The sequence below is a fragment of the Vicugna pacos genome, chromosome 31, assembly GCF_048564905.1.
Source record: "Vicugna pacos chromosome 31, VicPac4, whole genome shotgun sequence".
Taxonomy (NCBI): Eukaryota; Metazoa; Chordata; class Mammalia; order Artiodactyla; family Camelidae; genus Vicugna; species Vicugna pacos.
In genome coordinates, this window is record NC_133017.1 from 10,988,384 (window position 1) to 11,008,751 (window position 20,368).

At 42.8% G+C, this 20,368-nt stretch overlaps 1 pseudogene; it reads right to left on the reverse strand.

Moving 5' to 3' along the window:
• Positions 1-67: 67 nt before the first annotated feature.
• Positions 68-16,386, reverse strand: LOC140690602 (probable ATP-dependent RNA helicase DDX60; annotated as a pseudogene).
• Positions 16,387-20,368: the final 3,982 nt, after the last annotated feature.

Here is a 20,368-nt window from a genome sequence, read left to right on the forward strand (position 1 = left end):
TATAACTCTTGGCTCATAACACGATAACTTTTCATTATAAAATAACAGGAAGAGAGTGACACTGATCTTAATTTATTTCACCAGAGTCGCAGCACTGACCATTGAACTGACACTTTGTCCTGTAGTAGTCGTCACTGAGGGGTCTGCAGGATGCCAGTGCACGGGTCCATCAAATTCCTTCTGTCTGACCAGCGAAGCTACAGCAGGGTCGTCACTATGAGATGAAAGGAATTACACGCTTATTTTAAACCACATGCCTCCAAAAACAGCACAGATTTCATCTTTTTAACAATTTATTTTTAAAAATCACAGCCACCTTTCCTTTTGGTCATAGAATGTGGGTGGTAGGCTCCAAAGAGCAGTTCATTAGGGATTTAAGAACCCAGACTCCACTGTGTGTCTCTAACAGTGAGGTCAACATCAACAAATATTCATCGATTAATTCATTAATTAAAAACACGCAGGTGGAATGATTTTACTCTAAGATTAAAACCATGTTGATTTTAACCTAGTTATGATCAAAAAAGCTTCGATATTAAACTCATGTGTTACAAACACATTACATCTAACATACCCTATTTATAAATAATGTCACATTTCATAGTCTTTAATGAGTAATTCATTCATTCCACCCAGGTATTTACTGAGGCACTTTGAGCCCCATACCTCACCAGAAAAGGCAAATCTTTCAAAATGTCTCCAACAAACTTATCAACCACCCGGCATGACACTGGAATAAAACCCAAATTAGGCATCTTATCCTTGAAGGTATCTGTACACAATTGAAAAATTAAGACAAGGTCAAATGTGAAAATTTCATGCAGACATATTATACATCATTTTCCAAAATTTCACATTAAAGAAACATTTTTCACTGATCCTATTTACACTGATCAATTCCAGCCCATCCCATAAAGCTACTTCCCACATTAAAACACTCTGGAACACCACAGTGGATGAGAAAGGCAGCACTCAGGCAGGTAGGTAGGTAGGTGGATAGATAGATAGAAAAACACCAGTTTCCTAATTTAAAATGTTTATTCCTTTTCTTATTTCCTATTATGGGACAAGGAATTTGAACATGGAAGTCTCACTCAGAAATCTCTTATATTATACTTTCACGAACATAAAATGAAAAGTCAGTAGGGGAAGATACAGATGTCAGTGAAGTTACTGGGTATCACTGGCGTCTTCCCTTACATCCTTCTGAATATTACAAACACGGATACACACACACACACTAGTGTTCACACATGTCACATGCACACTGTATATATGACAGCTAGCTAATGAATGTCTTTTTATCCAGTATCTGGCTCCTAATTCCAGGTAGGCTGCCCATTACTCTCTTGATGCTCACTGTTCCGGTGTCTGCCTGATCCCTTCCTATGAGCCCTACAACTCCGCCTGGGCATCTTCCTCTTACAGCCGTGGGTGCTGCCAGCATCCTAAGGATTTCATGCCCCAAAGACTGGATGGAAGTTGCAGGGTAAATACCCTGGCTATCTTGCTCTTTGGATAAGACATCTCCCAAGTGGTTTGCACACCATTCGAAAATTCCTAGTATAACTTACCTGCAGTTGCCCACATGGAAACCTACTCGTTAACACCCTGCATGGACTGTGTCTTCTCCCTGGTGTTATCTAACACTCCTGTATTTGACTTTCCCGGGTCAACCACCTCCTCGAACTCAAGAGTCTTTGTCTGGGGGACTCATCCTGACATAAGGGCAGAGGCTATATACTCCTCCCCTGTCCTCGGAAAACCATACTTGTAACTACATCCTGAATTCCCCTTAGCTTTCCTTCATATTCCTTCTGCGGTCATTTTATTCTCCCTGAAATTCATGATGCATAAATCATCTTCAGCCGTGACAGGATGATAGATAAATCTGTGTTTGTACCTTTGAAAATGTCCACATTACTCCTTCATTCTTAAATTACATGTTAAGAATTACATATAATTTCATTAAGTTCTGATTTCTATCACTATTACTGGGAAAGTCTATTATCAGACTAATTTTTTCCTTTGTAAGTAACTCTGATTCTTTTAAGATACTTACTTTTTACATTCTATGATTCTGTTGCATTGAGTCTAGCATGGGTATTTTTCTGAATGTGCATATGCAGGTGTTAACTGACCCACTTGGGACCCACCGTACGCCCTCGATGTGCACATTCTTGTCTTTCATCATCCAGGCAAGTGCCCTGCCATCATCTCTTCAAATACTGCCTGTTCCACCTTGGCTCATTTTCTGCTTCTGAATCTCCAAATGAATAAAAGGTTACATGTCTTCATTCTATCTTCCATGTCTTTTATTTCTTGTTATATCTTTTTTATTTGAAATTACAGCTTCATTGAGGTTAAACTGACAAATGTCACATATCTAAAGTGTACAATTTGATGTTTTGACAGATGCATATATTTATGAAACCTTTGCCACAATCAAGAAAACAAATATAAACATTATCCTCGAAGGGTTTCTTGTGTGTCTTTGTAATCTCTCTCTTCCCTCCTTTCCTGACATCTAGACCCTGTCCAGAAATAAACCACTGATATGATTTCTGTAACTACAGATTAATTTGCATTTTCAAGAACTTTATATAAATGGAATAATCTATTCTCTGGCTTCTTCCACTCAGCATTATTATTTAGAAATTCACTCATGTAGTTATTAGGTCTGTATTCACTCCTTTTCATTGTTGTTATATTCCATTGCATGGTTATATAAACATGATTCCGAGCTGATGATGTCTATCACAAAGAAAGCCACCATAAACAGTCATGCACAAGTCTTTGGACAAAATGTTTCCATTTCTATTAGGTAAAAGCCTAGTACTGTGTTATTCTGCACTCCACTAGTAGTGCTGCTTCACAGCTTGCCAACACTTGCTATGGTCAATCTTTTAGCTTTAGTGGTTCTACTTTTAATATTTTCTCCTTTTGTCAATTTGATTACTAAGTGCCTTGGTGTGTTCCTCTTTGGGCTGATCCTGTGTGGAACTCTCTGCACTTCCTGGACTTGGGTGACTGTTTCCTCTCCCAAGTTGGGGACATTTTCAGTTGTTATCTCTTCAAAACTTTTCTCAGGTCCTTCCTCTCTCTTCTCTTTCCGGGACCCCTGTCATGCAAATATTAGTGTGCTTCATTCCATGAAGACATGGAAGACATACATGTATTTTATAATTTTTAATCTCTATTTCCTTTGTTTGTTTGTTTTGGTTATTTTCAAATGTTTTCCAGCTTTATTGGGCTATAACTGACATATAACATTGTGTAAATTTAAGGCATACACTGTGTCATCTCTACTTGTACGTGTAATTCTTGTGACCTATCTCTAGTTCACAAACTCTCTCTTTGGCAAAATCCCATCAGCTTCAAACCTATCCACTGACAGTATTTTCATTTTTACAACTTCGGCTACTTTACAAAGTGAATGAAATATTTTGTATCATGTTGTTATTTTCTCACATTTCAAATTTCTTATTTTATTTCTTTAAACATTTTTAAACACACATATAGTACATTCTACTTTGGATAATTACAAATCCTGAAGGACTTCAAGAGTTTCATTTCTGTAACTTCCTGTTTCTCTTGGGACTTATTTCTTCTGCTGTTTTATAAATTTGTGTTTACACTCATATCTGACAGAGAATCCTGTAAAACCAGGGTTTATCATGTTGCTCCTCTATGAAGAATGTGCCAGGTCCCTTTGATCACTTTAAGGTTATTTTCTGGCTTAGCGTCCTCCTGACCCTGATAAGAGAGTAAACCGAAACCCAGATTCCTGGGAGAGCAGACCTATAATTAGAAATTCTCAGAGTGACCTGCAGATCTGTCTCTTCCCTCATTTGTTGGCTCCTGAGATTTCCCTCCTATTGTTTTGAGCTCAGTTATGATTTTATAAAAAGATGTTTGGTGTCTTTTATCCAGCATTTCACTTACTAACACTTCCATGCTGACAGAAATGGAAATCACATGTATCTCACTTTTTAAAAAATTGACAACATTAGTTACAAGCAAAACATAAAACTTCAAAACTACTTCAAAAAGTATTACTGCCCCAAGGATATGACAATGTACGTAATTTATTGTGAAAATGCACAGCACCAGGAAAATACTTACACCTGCAACATTTAGTTAGCAACGTTCAAATGTTTCAAAACATTTTCAGAGGGATGAGGCTTTTCTTTCAAATTAAGTTAGGGATTTCTTACCTTTGATCGGTGATGGAGCCTTTCTAAGAAAAGGAAGTTTTGTTGTTCTCAGAGGAAATGGCTTTCCAACATCAAACTTTCAGACCAACTTTGATACAGTATCCCAGAGATGTTCATAATCCTTCATAAGGGCATTTCCCAAATTCAAATGGAGGCCTATATAAGAGTTAAAGTGGTAAGAACTAAAAGTCATTCACACATACACAGATGCACTTATTCTGACTAAAGTCACAGAGCTCTGAAATACTTGTCAAACAGTGACATTTTCAGTGAGTGCCACGCTGAACCTAAAGGAAAATGACCCCCAGTGTTGCCTGTGAGACTGCAGACCTTAAAATTTATCTTGTTTCCCTATTTGATAACTAAGTATTAAAATTATAACTATCTTAACTAACAATAACAGATGGTGAACACCTAACTATTCTTCAAGGTAGTAAGAAATGTTATGTCACACATGGCTTTACAATCAATAAAACAGAACAAAAACTATGATTTTTCAGACGTTAGAATGTTTGTGGAGAATTGCTAAATGTATCTGAAGCTAACTCATTCCAATGTTTGCACTATGCAGGAACCAAAACCTGGTGGTCAAAGAAGCTTCAATAATGCCCAATTATATTTCTCTTAAAATGTGTCATTTTTCTTCCACTATTAATAAACAGAAAATTTATTCTCATAAAATGATTCAAAGAAAGGAAAATTAATTACCTAAAACACACACACACACACACATATATATATATCAGCTTTATCTTTGGAAAAAATTTAAAATTCCCTAAATATCTAATAGTAGTAGGATGATTACATTAAATGTTATGAAAAAATGTTATGCATGTATTTAAATGGAAAATTCAACTGTTAATATTACCTAGAAATGCCAATTTCCCAAACATATTTTTTGTAACAATACTTGTGGAGTAATATTAAGTTAAAAATGTTTTAAAATACAACATTCACTCTGATTGCAACTAAGTAAAACTTACATACATGTATAAACAAACAGTGGAAAGACAATGACTGCTATGTTATATGTTGAAAGTACAGAAAAATGATTTTGAAGTTTTAAATCCTTTATAAGGTCTACCTCTGGATAAAAGTATAATTATTATAATATACTAAGGTGATACCTTGAACATTTTCTTCTTCATAGTAAAATGCTGTATTTTTCAACAAAAGCTCATCACTTAAGTCGGAAAGGTGAGTTAAATTCAGATTTCAAAATTCAAAAACATTTATATTACTTAGGATGAAACAGTCACACCAATTTTTCTGAAAATTGGAAATAAAACCAAATTATTGACAATTTCTACATTAGCAATAAACTCTAACATGATCTCAAACACGCCAATTATCCAGCTGAAAGGTAAGGTAGCCAGGCTCCTCCCTTTTTTACTGATGTGAGCCCTTCTGAGCTGGTTAATGAGTACTTTATACCTTGCAAGATTAAAGCTAAAATAAAATCAAACTGAACAAAAAATGAATTCATAGTTCTGTATTCTGAATCACAGAAATCTGTATTTCATGCTTAATACATTTTTTTCTCCTACTGTAACCCACAGATTCAAGACTACCGAAATACTGCTTTCAAATGTGCATCTGTTCTTTACTTAGGCTTTCATGTTTTCCATTTTATTTCCAGGTCAAAAGAGCATTAAAAAAAAAAAGGAGCATTTGCTCATTCGAGGATCTAGAAGATGCTGAAACCTTCAAACCCAAAAGATTCTCATTAGCTTACATCATTGTGCAGCCACCAAGTTAACAAAAGTGCATCTATGTCCCCGCCAGTCGCAGGCAGGATGTCTCCCTAAGCATGCTTAGCACAGAGCAAGGCAGACACGAGTTCAGTAACTTCAGTGAGTGAGTGGAGCCATCCTTTCATCAGTGTTAGAGTCTGGAGAGTTAGGTTCAGAGGGGGAAAAAGCAGGCTCTCTGCCCCACACTCCCTCACTGATAAAACACTCAGGCTCTCCTGTCATCTGGATTGATGTGGAACTAAATCCAGAGTAACCCAACAGAAGTGTAATACAGGCAAGCTGCAAATGTTAGTATAAATCTTCTGGATGTCACATTAAAAAAGAAACAAGCTGAAATTCATTTTATTCCATTCAACCCAACACATCCAAAATATTATCATTTCAATGCATAATCAATGTAAAAATATTAACAGAACAGCTTACATGTTTCTCACACTAAGTTTTTGAAATATGGTGTCTTTTAGACTTATCCACGTCTCAAGTGCCCACTGTCCACTTGGGGCTGCTGGCTACTGCACTGGGCAGCTCAGCTCCAACCAGGTAACTCAGGATGGCTGCCCATGGTTCCTGATTAAACCATACATATCAAAGAAGCAGGGACCTCTCACCTTGACTGTAGTTTTTTCTACAAATAAAGCACTGAGGAGATTTCCTTAGAGCCATAGAGCAGTGATTCTCAAACTGCAGCATAAGCCTTGCCTGGAAAGGTTATTAAATACGACAGATTGCTGGGCACCACCCACAGAGATTGATCCCGTGGGTCCGGGTGGACCCAGGAATCTGCATTTCTATCAAGGTCCCAGGTGATGCTGATACCGTTTGCCAGGGGACCTCACTTTGGGAACCACGCACATGAGGTCTGTCTCCACCCCCAGGCCACAGATCCTTCCCCATCACACCACTGAGTCAACAGTAATGTGTGAGAACAGGACACCAGAAGTCCCCCACGTTACTCACTCCATCCGACAGGCACCGCAGGTGGTCTCTAACTGTGAAGACTGGAGCAAACATGAAACACCCCCTGCAGTTTGCTGAGCTGCTCAGTTTCTCCAGAGGCCTCAGAATGTACCATTTACTGCCAAAATGTCTTAGGCTCCCTGAAGTTACGCTTCCAGGTGCTGGGGCTACCCACGTGAAGCTCAGAGAAGGGGGAGACCAGAGGAGGGCTGAGGGGTCATCAGCCACTCCCAACATGGGAGAGCAGAGGGCGGGGGGTGGCACAGGCTTGAGATGAAGCTGGACCTCAACATGGTCATTTGTTTGCTGCACTAAGGGGCCACTTGGCCTTCCTGGACCCAGGTTTTCATTCATAAAATGAGGACATACGAGGAGTGTTGTCTGAATGAGGTAACAGAGGTCAAGGACACACTTAACACAGGCACGGAATAAACAGTGCTCTTCCCACACATCTGGCCATCCACACCACCCTAGCTAAAGAACGATGTTTTCTACCAGCCAAGACCACTGAGCATGTCCTGCAGGGTTACCCAAGAACATCCCATCATTTAGAAAGACTCTGTACTATTCTTTTCATTTAATGCACACTGTGCATTAAAAAATTGTTTATGAAACTCGGATATGTGAAAATTGCACATACAGAGCACTCCTTTGCATCTGTAAATCAATATCACAAATAATATATACATACCATTCAGTAGTAGTACATGTAATTAAACCTACATAAAGTTGGCAAAAATTTAAGTATTTCTCGAAAGTAAATTACAACAAAACTCAAAGCACAACACTGTTGACGCTATATCGTATTATTTCAGTATCTGACGTACAGTATCCCTAGGCTCAGTGTATTGCCCTGGCATGACTTACACTAAGATACCTAAAGTAAATTAAATAGGAGCTAAAGACAGAATCTCCATCCCTTTAGTGAACCACAGTCTGCCTCTTCCTGATGGAATACCAAAAATGCTGAGGGAAGAGTTCTCCATGGGCTCTGGGACACAGGAATGTACTTTCACTGGACACCAGCAGAAGCACAGGATCCTGTGTCCCCTGGGAGCGCTCACGGCTGCAGATCCAGGCCCACCCCTCTGCACCTGGACTGGAACTGCTGCCCGCGCATGCTAAGATCTGCCACAGCAGACATCCCCGAGGCACCACCAGTGAAACCAGCCCAAACCGACAGACTCGGGTTTCCTGACATCTTTATTTCTTAGGAGAAGCCATCCTTCTCAGTCTGAGTGGAGTCTTCTCATTTTCAGGTACTAAAGCATCCTGCAGTTCCTCCTTAACAGTGATTTTAAAAATTCAGTATCTGTCTCTCCCGCAAAACATAGCTCTATGACAGTGCTGGGAGTGGGGGGACTAGGTTCTCAGTTTCCTCCCTGGGACTCACACAATGAGTGTGCGGTGGGTCAACACCTGTGGACTGGCTTCCTAACTGACTGGTTTTAAAGTACTCTCCCTGAGCACTTGGATTCTAAGTGTCAAGATCCGTAAAAAGGTCTGCTAATCCCATTTCTGGGCATGGAGTCCCCAGATTAAAGGGAAACACACACGAAGAACCCGGGAGCAGCACCTATAACACAACAAACGCCCTCTTCACTCCCAGACCGCGCTGTGCCCATCGAAAACAGCCAATAGCCATCACAGAACAAGCTAACCCGGAGTGAGGGAGAAACTGGGGAAACACGTGGAAAGAAAAAGGAATATACTATACATTATATATATCTTCACCTATAACTATGTGTAGTCCCAACGTTAGAAGCAATTACACATAACAGAGAAAACACATTTACACCAAAAAGAATAAACCGAAATATCAACAGTGACCAGCACTGATTTGTGTGGGCTTCTGGGTAAGGCTTTCTTTTGCTGTTTTTTTAAGTCAACGTATTTTTCCCTAAATATCCTCAATAATGGACGAAAATAATAAGCAATCAGACTGCTTTCCTCAGTGGCTCTCAAGAACAGAACACGACAGTCACTATTCTCTCCCGGCTGACATCCCAAAACCCTGGTTTTTGTTTTCTTTTTTTTTTTTTTTTTTTTTGAGTGAAAGATTTATTCAGAGACGCACACTCCAGGGACAGAAAATGAGGGAAAGGCCACGGGTGGGGGCTCAGGCTGAAGCAGCAGCAGACGCCCCCGCAGACAGGCGGGCTGCGCAGCGCAGAGGAGACAGCGCCACGAGCCCTGACCCTGGCCCTGGCCCTGGGCCTGACCTGACCCCACCCCCGATCCCGGCCCTTACCCCCGCCCCAGCCCTGATCCTGGGCCTGACCCGACCCCGGCCCTGACGCAGGCGGAGCGGGAGAGACTGTCCCCTCAGGCTGGAGACGTCGCGCGGCCGGTCCTACCGCAAACACAGCGGCTGGAGCCCGGAAGGGACTGACCGGCCACTGACCCTTTCAGGCGCCCGCGCTGACGTGGCTCCCACACACCAGAGACAAGGCCCCCCTGGCCGAGCGTCCACTCACCATCTGTGAGGCGGTCTGATGCCCTCGGTCCAGCGGGAAGCCACGACTCTGGCGCGGGCTCTCTGGGGAAGAGGCGCGCGGAGCTGGAGAACCGCAGCGAGACAGCGCAACCTGCACAGGTCCTCCGCCTCCCGCAGGGCCCGGCCTCGTCTCTCCCCCGGCATGAGCCTCAGAGCGCGTCAGGCACCGGCGGCCGCACGACGCCGCGCGACGCTGCGTGGGGCTGTGAGGGGCTGCGTGACCCTGCGTGAGCCTGCGTGAGGCTGAAGGACGCTGCGTGAGGCTGCGTGAGCCTGCGTGAGGCTGAAGGACGCTGCGTGAGGCTGCGTGACCCTGCGTGACACTGTGCGACGCCCGGGCAGCCCACCAGCTGCTCCCTGCGTGCGGGCGGCAGTCACGCACTGACACCCCGGTTCTGAGCAGGCCGGTCTCCCCACGTCCCGGGGGCGGGCTGTCCTAGTGACGCGCGGCTGCCGAGCGGCGCGGGCTCAGGAGTCAGGACCCCTCACCCTCGCTGGAGGCTGTCCTCTCCCCCGACCTCGTGTGTACCTGGCGCTGAACGCGGCGCGGCTGGGAAGGCGTCCCCGGCCGGGAGCAGGAAAGGAGGGGGCAGATGTAACCTGGCCACCTCCCGTGCCCGCGGGTGTCGCGGCCCCAGACGCAGAGGGTGCAGCACCTCCCCGGAGCCAAACGGGCCTAAGGATGAGCCGCTCCAGAGAGACACTGGGTGTAGGTCACTTGGGTGGTCGCCTGAGATGACCCGCTTAGCCCCGTGGGGACGCGCTGCCAGGACACGACTTACACAGACAAAGGACGCAAGAGAAGCACGGTGAGCCCCGCTCATTTCTGAAACTGCGGAAGAAAGAGACAAATCTTCGTTTTTCCTTAGTGAGACTCTTCCACGGCAGCAGGGGGACCCGTGTGTGAGCGCGTGTGCGCAGCGCAGGGACGGCTGCTCAGCGGGACAGCGAAGCCGCGCGGCCCCCGTCAGCCGGGGAAGGCTCGACCCTTCCGTGTCTCCCCGGCGAGGACGGGAGGCAGGACTGCCGCTTCCAGGGGCGTGTGGGCCAGCGGAACCGGGACGAGACAGCCCTGGGTTCACGCCACACCGCATTTAACACTTCGGTTGAGGACTTCTCCCCGGACCCTCTGAACCTCAGCGTGCCCATCCGTGAAATAAGAATGACAGCGCCCCCTAAAATGCTACTGTGAGGATTTAAGGGCAGAAGGGGTGTGAGGGGCCCCGAACCTCGGAAGGCAGCCCGCTCTCACCAGTGCCAGCTCCTTTCTTCCTGGGAGGACTGGACAGATTTGACTAGACGTGGACTAAGGGAAACGTGCAGAGTAAAACACCGAATCGTGTAACAGCACAATCGATGAGTCTTAAAGACAAATTCTATCGCCTCCCCTACCCCTTGTTTGGAAGTTCATATAAATTAGAGAAATAAAGTCAATCAAATGAATTGGGGAAATGAAAATCAATAAAATTTCAAACACAGAGAGCCATGGTGTTGTATTTCACAGTAAAATAATGATCGCATCTGTTGGGTGTTAGTTTCCTGAGCAGCGGGAGTCTGCGACCTGTTCTCTAAGACGTTGTGTACAAACTCAAGAACAACGAGCGTGAAGTGACGAAAAGAACTCGTCAAATGTCAGACTCTTCCGGCCACAGCTCCTTAAGCAGAGAAATCATTTCACATGCCTGTCACAAAAAGAAATTGTAAAATGTCATGATGTTCAGAAAAACATTTTCAATCATAAGTGATCTCACTGGAAGAAATACAGAGAACACATCTGATGACACAAAACTATAACTATTCCTATCTAAAACAAAATTTACAATGAGAAAATAGTATTTCAGTGAAATTGTTAAAAGCTTCAATATGTAAGAAGTTCCTATAAATCAATAAGAAAACATCTAAGCCTTTAATATGAGCAGGTAATTCACCAAAGAAATACAAATAATAATAATAATGTTAACCTCTTAAGTAGCAAAAAGAACAATTAGCATATTTTTACTTCCAAGGTTGCAAAGTATATCTTAATGATAATAGCACTGGAAATCATATGACATGTCATTTCTCTTATACTTTATTAATAAGAATATAAATAGGAACAGAGTTACTGCAAAGCTACTTAGCAAAACATAAGATTATAATTAAATATGTTGATACTTTTGATTGACTACTCAAGTTCTAGGTACCTAGGTTAGGTAAATACCACAAAATGTGTACCAAGATTTATGCATCCAAATGTTTGTCACAGAGTTCTTTTTTTTTTATTGAAGTACAGTCAGTTACAATGTGTCAATTTCTGGTGTACAGTACAATGTCCCAGTTACGCACATACATACATATATTTGTAATTGTGGAGTTCTTTGTTAAAGCAAATTTTCAAACAATTTAAATGTTGGGCATTAGAGAAATATTATGCACCCAGTAAAAATAAAATTTATGAAGAATTTTTTGATAATCAGAAAAAGTGATCTATTAAAGTCTGTTGCTAATATGTTTCTCAATTTTGTCTTTAAAAAGGACAGTGTATAAGTAAGTGAAATTCAGATAATGTCTGAGCTTAGTTACTATTGTTACACTGACACTAACTTCCTGGCTGGACAGGTGCACTTGGTTACACCAGGTGCTAACATGAAGGGAGGCTGGGGGAGGGGTGCATGGGGGCTCTGTACGACTTTTGCATCTATTTTATAATTAAACAGTTAAAGTCGAGAGTTTTTAAAAACGTTTCAGTACCTCTTCCATCATATTTTCCCATTTAAAATTTCCAAAAAGATGTCCCAATGCTGAAACTCTACATTCTTCCAATTTCTTAATCAGGGTTTTATAAGCATTCTCAATATTATTCTTACTGTGTAAAAGATAGGCAAGTCACATAAACTCATAAATAAAATACCGCATTACTTTCCAACTATAGATAATCATCTATTAAAGATATAATTCTTACAATATATTTGTAAGTAAAAAAAAATACATTAAAGTAAATATACATGATCAACAGTGCTTTTCAAGTCTTCCAAACAGTACTATTCTGTCTTTGCCGAATTAATTTTTGTCTGGGAATTTGGTCCATTTTATTTTTTTAACAACTTTATGAGGGTATAATTAACATGACAAAAAATTTGCTCACTTTAAGGGTACAAATCAATGGCTTTTGGTAAATTTACAGAGTTGCACAATCATCACCACAATGTAATTTTAGAACATTTTCAACATCTCAAAAAGAAACACTGTACCCGTGTAATACACTGTATCTTATTGGGAATAATTTCAAACATACACACAGAGAAAAGCTTAACACTCTGCCCTCCCCTGTAACTACCATTATCAACACACACGGAGTCTTCCATCTGCATTTCACATGGTCCTCAGAATGAAACTGAAGGATCCCCTCTAGGGTGAGAGTTCAGTAAATTAGGAAATAAATCTCTCCATTTAAAAAAAAGTTTTTCTGAAGGATAGATGGGAAGGAAGTTTGTAGGGACATTTCAAACTCAGATTCAGAAATTGCTCTCACAGAATAAAGAGGAGTGAGTGGATTACGGGACCTCCTCTCAATACAGAAACAAGTCCCAGGGCTGTTTCCGCTCACAGGGGGCAACTCGAGTTGGAAATGGTTTAATGATTGGAGTTCTAATGAAAGCAAAATAAACTATCTTACACTTCATGACAACCATCCGGATGTCCCCAATACCATGAGGGGTGTGACCCTAAACTTGAAAAGTGAGAAGTGTTAACTGAGTCAAAAATCATTCTGATGAAATAGAGTCATCCTCACATTCTAAATTCATTGTAAGCAGTGAAAATTAAACAGAAACTGGATTTATTTATAAAACTGGTGAGCATTTTTGACTCCCAAAAGTTCAGTACAGTAATCAGCAATTATACCGATACAGCAAAACAGTAAGATCACGGAATTAAAATTCTCAATACTTTGAAAACTCTATTAATGATTTAATATTAAGAAATAAACATAGTTTGTTTCTTTTCCTTCCTCCTCAACTCTCTCCATGGTTTTCTCATGAAAAGCTGCTGGGTTAACCATCATTTCACTCATCTGTGGCTGCAGAACCCCACACCGTCGGGGAGCGTATGTGGGCAGGGGGGTCAGAGGCCTCTCCTCAGACCCACTGTGTGTTGACAGAGAGCAGACTACTCACCTGTGACCCTGACCCTCCCTCACAGGGCTGCTGCAAACGGTAAATAAAATGATTCTGGAAGGACCACACTAACTCCTGTCATGGCCACACGTGCCCCATAAAGGGCTGCATTTGTACAGTTATAATCAGCATTATTGTTACTTTTCTATACCTCTCTGTGAGACTGATGATAATTCCCATAGAATAGGCAGAAATAGGACTGAGTCAAGTAATTTGGAAAATTCTGTGACATTCTAGAAGCCTGTCTCTGAGATGCAAATTACCTTCCGGAAAAACATCGGTAACACGGACCTTGGGATTTGAACATGAAAATAGAAGGAAATGAGGCGGAGAAATCCGGGACGTCTAAACAAGGTAAGATCAAGAAGAGGCAGAATTAGAAACATGACATGTAGGATCTGTGGAACTTGAATTTCTACCCTGAGGCGCAGGGTCTCCACCCCACTTTCATGCAAAAAGAAAAACGAAAACAGTTAAGAACAGACAAACATGGCATTTCTGCAGTGAACAGCTGATGACTGTCCTGTGTCAACTGTGTTTGGAACTTTCATGGGCCAAGAAATATCTTTTTTTTTTTTCCAAATTGAAAGTGCAACATTTTCACTTTTATTTCTGACTTTAGTTGATGTTATTTTCAGTTAATTTCTGCCTGTTTATGTGTGCAGTTTGGATTTCAACATGAGCCTCAGTGAATGCAGAATATGTTGTCTCCAGAACCCAAAGAGAACTAAGCTGTCGGACTTGCATCAATAGTTTGGACTCTGTGGGAACAACAGCTAGGTCTTGACGTTGTCAGCAGTGGAGCGGTCCTCAGTTCACCCAACAATCCTTGGGGGTTTCACCCGCGTCAGGGTTAGGGACCGCACTGTCTGTGGGGCAACAGCCTCCTCTGGACCAGGCACATTGCCAGCATCCGTGTGTCCAGAACGAGCACTTACGTGAACACATGGAGCTGCTCAGAAGACGATGTTACCTGTGCAGTGTCACCCCTGGGCTCTGGAGGAAGGTGGGGGGATGGGGGTTGAGACCTCCCCTGCAGAGTGTGTGTCCCCTGGGGATCCTGGCAGAGGCACGTGGAGTCCCTCCAGAGACAAAGGCACACCTAAGCCACACAGAACAGATGTGCCATTTCTGTAACAATGACTTCCGAACGGGCTGCTGGTGGAGCACGGGGTACCACGGTGTGGAGGGGCTGGAATCCACCGTGGAGGCTGTTCACTCTCCTCCAGTTGAGAACATACCAAAGTGGGTTGGTACCTAGAGAAGAAGTGAGGATAACCAGACCTTCGTTCATTAGGCCTTATGGTTAAATTCCTGAAAGTTATTTGTCAAGAGTGTAACAATTTAGGGGGAAGCTATAGCTCAGTGGTAGTGTGTGCTTAGCATGAAAGAGGTGGGGTTTCCATCCCCAGTACCTCTGTTAAAAAAAAAAGAGAGTGTAACAATTTAATTTGATACTGTTTCATGTTTTGTTACTTTTCCTCTGATTAGGATGTGATGGTTGGTTCAGGAGCTCACCTAACATGTGGCATTGTAAGGAATTTCAAGACTTCTTATTTTTTTCAGATATAATAGATTTTTTTTAAAAGCCAAGACAGCTGCATGCTTTCTTAAAATTACAATGCCAACACCTTTTATTACAGACTTCTCTACTAAATTTGTTTGTGTTTCAATTATGTAATTGTAACCTCAATATTAAATTTACAAATCACAGATAAACGTGGAATTAACAAATTCATATGTGTGCCTATGGAAAATGTGCTTACCTCTTTATCATGCAGAAACAAATAAAACATTCAAGCAAAAATCACAGACTCGGATATAAAATTAAGATGAGCACCCGGCTCTGTGATATTTCTGCCACAGGCTGTTCCAGCACCTGCTGTTCAGTCAATCAGAGGAAACCTCAGGGCTGAAGATAAGCCAGTTCTGTACGAATTCCTTCCCAAAATAGTGCTGAGCAAATAGCGAGGCTGGCGCGGGGCAGACCTCGGGGTTCCTGTGGCAGAGCAACTGTCTCCCACGGTGGCCTTTTTTCAGCATCTAAATCCCTCTTTGCTCCGACAGCCGGTTTCCCTCTTCGTCACACTCTTCCCTCCTCTCTGCTCTCCCAGGAGTGTTCCCACATTGCCCTGGGGGGGCTCTGGGGCTGGGGGGCTGGGGGGCTGCTGTCCCCGCTTGTCCTGGAGCAAACCCTCCAAGTGCATGTGCACGTGTGATGTCCCCTCACCGAATGTCTCCAGGAGGTGGAGAAAACACAGACTTTAAGAGAAACAGAGGCTGTCGGTTTTGACTTAGGTCAGACAAGTCACCTCAGGTGAGGCATTGTGAGGCCAGAAGCAGGTCAAGAGCAGAGACAGGAAGGAGTCTGACAGCTTTGTGAGCCCAGCCCCCAGGGGAGAGGAGGCCCATGGTCGGTCAACGCACAGCAAGAGAGGAACAGCGGTGGACCCACCTTTACTGCGGTTTCTGTCAAAGGAAGCGGGGTGGCAGGGCAGGCAGGCCTGGGAACGGCTGATCTGATTCAGTTTGATAGGCTCTGGGGCACAGGGCAGCTCCTGGTTGTCCGGGACCTGGCCCCGGGCAGTTAGGGCAGGTGTACAGTGGCCTGGAGTGCGAGAGCCCCACATGGGAGGTGGTTGGGGTGTGGGCTTAAGGGAATGCACTAGAAAGGGAAATGAGCAGCTTCTAGTTGGTGCCTCAAAACTGGGTCAAAGCCACCTGTTAAAAACGATCCCACGCTCACCAGAGCCAGCAACTGCTGCAGCTGGTCCAGGGCCAGCCCTGCCCACCACACGGCCCCGCATAGCTGCGCCCCAGAGCGCCTGGTGCTGGTCTTCAGGTGGGGCTGTGCTTGTGAACCCACAGGGAATCTCCCCCAAAAGGCCTCTCCTTCAAGATGGGGAGGGATAGCTATCTACATAGTATGTAGAAACAGACAGAGAATCAGGCAAAATGAGAAGACACAGGAATACGTTCCAATCAAGAGAACAAGACAAAAACCTCGGAAGAACTGAATGAAATGGAGATAAGCACCCTAACTCATAAAGGGCTCAAAGTAACAGTCATGCAGGTGCTCAGAGAGCTCAGGGGAAGGGTGGATGAACACAGGGGGAGCTTCAACAAAGAGACAAAACATAAGAGAACACCAAACAATGGTTACGTGCTGAACTGAAAAACGCCTCTTAGAGGTTCAACAGCAGACTGAATGAGGGAGAAGGACAGACCAGTGAGCTGGAAGACAAAGCAATGGAGCTCACCCAGACAGAGGAGCAAAAAGAAATGAAAAATTGTAAAAAGTGAAGACAACTTCAGGGGCCTCTGAGACAACATTGAGCAGGATGGTATCTGCATTATGGAGGTTCCAGCAGCAGAAGAGATTTTTTTTAAAGGGCCGGGGAAAATTATTAGAGGAATTAGTGAATGACAGCTTCCCTAATCCGGGGAAGGAAACAGACATCCAGGTCCAGGAAGCCCAGAGAGTTCCGAATAAGATGAATCCAGAGAGACCATGTCAAGACACATGGTAATTAAGATGGTAAAAGTTAACAATAAAGAGAGAATCCTAAATGCAGCAAGGGAAGAACAACTTGTTCAGACCAGGGAACCCCCATAAGACTATCAGCGAAGTTTTCAGCAGAACACTTCCAGGCCAGAAGAGAGTGTATAACACATTCAAAACGCGGAGAGAAGAAACCCTCCAGCCGAGAAGCCTCTGCCAGCAGGCTGTCCCTCAGCACTGAAGGAGAGACCCAGCAAGAGCTGAAGGAATTCACCACCACTAACCCGGCCCTACGAGAAATATTAAGTGGACTCCATTAGGCTGAAAAGAAATGACACTAATGAATAATAAATGTTTTTCTCAGAGAACAAGGCACAGATGTTCCGCTTAGCACTTAACCTGCCTAACCCTGGGACCAGCAGAGGAAGGGAGGGAGCCGCAGAAAGGGGAGGAACGTGTGGGGACCGCTGGTCCCCGTGCTCCGGGCTCCTCCTGTGCCGTTGGCTCTTTCCTCTGTAGCAGGTTCTCAGGGGGTGTTGCCACCTCCTCTGTCCCTTCAGTTGTGGAGACCCTAAGACGGTGGTAACGTAACTGGAGTCACTCGGATTCTGCCGGGAGGGCTGCCTGAACACTGGTGATGGCTCCACTGTATCAAACTGCCTTTTTAACAGAGCATGGCTGGGGGCTAGCAGGTACACATCACGGTGTTTAAAACAGATAAACAACAAGGACCTACTGCACAGCACAGGGAACTATAGTCCCCTTCTTGTAATAACCTATAATGGAAAAGAATCCAAAAAGAAAGTATCTATGTATGTGTAACTGAATTGCTTTGCTGTACACCTGAAACTAGCATTGTAAATCGACTAGACTTCAATAAAAAATTTAACAAAAGAAAGAAAACATTCCTGTCATGTTTTCCTGTCATCCAGGCTGCAGGAATCCTGAATTTTAAAAATTATTTTTGACTCATAGGACCCTTTAAGAATCCATTGATGAACATGGATTTTCTCTTTAATAAAATAAGCATCCATACTTGAATGTGCAAACACCACCCCCCCAACACATGCGCACACACACGCACACACATACTCAGGGTAGAACTTGTATGCAGTCTCTGCCTGGATGTTGGCTAAAAAAATAAAAATTCAGTTAAAAAAAAAGTGACTGCAGTGGGTTCAAGGAGTTAGTATTCAAGGGGGGGTGGGTGTCAACTTTTCAGTCTATCGGCATGTTTTCACTGGGCATTTGCTTTGCTCTTGGTGATGTGTTTCACCGTGTGGGGATGGAGGAGAAATGGACACACTGTCTACCCAGCCGATCACGCAGACCTTGGGAGGCAGTGTTAATGTCTCTGAAGTTACTAGAACTCCAGACACGTATCCGATTGCTGACCAGCATTTCCACTTGGGTGCATAGCAGACATCTCAAATTTAAGACGCCTCAAACACGGTGCTTCCCCACCTTCCCCAGTGGAGAGATAAAAGGCAGCACCATCCTTCTAAGGAAGCAAACAACATGGAGGCTCGAGGCACCGCAGACAGAAGAGGAGAAACACAGTGAGTTTTTGTGCTTCTTGCTTCTCAGTGCTTTCCTTTGTTTAGACTCAGCTGAGTTGCATGTTCGCTGTTGATTGAAAATTCAGTTACTCATTGAATCAGCTGGTACGTATGGAGAGTCTAACATGTGCTAACTGTCTGCTTTCAGCACACAGAGCAGGGACATTATGAAGAAAGAGCTAATAATGGATCACGCTTACCAAAGTCTTACTCTATGCTGAGCGCAGTCTAGCTCCATTGCAGCTGTGATTGCATTTACTTTTCACAAAAACCCTCTGAGAAAGCAAACGGTTATGACCACATAAGAGAACTGACTCTTCAAATGTCTTGGCTGGAGCCAGAGTCACAAAGGGAAAATCTAGATTTGCAGCCAACCCCGGAGCCCAGGTTCTGAGTTACTATGCCATAGGCTTTTTGAACTAAGAGACAGGGCATCCTAGTATTTCTAATTAGTGTGTAGTAGATTAAATCTTAGCTGTGTAGATTTCTCTAAAATTGTGGCTTTGAATAATTTGGTTTTCCAACTACCAAAAAAATGAGATGTTTAAATTCTATATGTGTTACAAAGTACACTAAGTAAAACCACCTCCGTGTGTCTGTGGGACAATGCTGTTTAAGCTCTGACAAAGATGCATATTTTCTCTTTGCCAAATTAATTTTTGTTTAAGAATATAATGGGTTGTTTTGGATTATTAAGTTTTCAAAAATACAGAAAATAGTGTGTCCTCCGCCCATATACTCAGCCCCCAGCCTCAACAATTATCAACACATAATGCCATTTAATGTTCATTCATAGACCAACAGTCCAAAGGGTGATGACTAAGATAACTTCTTCCAGGGAAGTGGCTATAGTCAATGTGTCAGGAAGTAATTTTACAGAAAATAAAGCCCTCAACTTAAAAAAGGGTAATTCTTAAGGAGACACCAAGCAGGGTATTCATGCTGCCTTTTTAAGAGGCTGAGTCTAGTATTTCTCACACAAAATAAAGATTTACAGAGAGCAGTACCTTCTCCCAACATGAACATAAACTCTAAACTTCTTTAAAAACCTGAGAAAACTTTTAGTAAGAGATAAAACTAAAGCAAATAACTAACCTAAAACCATGACAACCATATGCATGGCTCCAGCTGTCACGAAGGCTGTACCTCAAAACACAGTGAGTTTTAATTGATTTTTATAGCTATACTGTACATTTGGAAGGTGGTTTTCAAACTCAGACAAAAAAATGTGGGGTTAATTCCAAAAGGGCAAAGATTTGCTGCAACTAAGTAAAAAATATGAATTATGTAAAAGATAACTTTGTTTACATTGGGTTTGTTTTGTTGCAGTCTAGTCAGTTCACAGCATCCAGTCAGTTTCTGGTGGACAGCATAATGACTCCATCATACCTGTACATACATCTGTTCCTTTCCATATTCTTTTTCATTATAGGTTGCCACAAGATATTGAATATAGTTCCCTGTGCTGTATAGTAGAAACTTGTTGTTTATCTATTTTCTATATAGTAGTTAGTATCTGCAAATCTCAAACTCCCAGTTTATCCCTTCCCACCTCCTTTCCCCTCTGGTAACCATAGGTTTGTTCTTTACGTCTGTGAGTCTGTTTCTGTTTTGTAAGTAAGTTCACATGTGCCTTTTTTCTTTTTAGGTGCCACGTTTAAGCAATATCATATGGTATTTGTCTTTCTCTAACTTACTTCACTTAGAATGATGATCTCCAGGTCTATC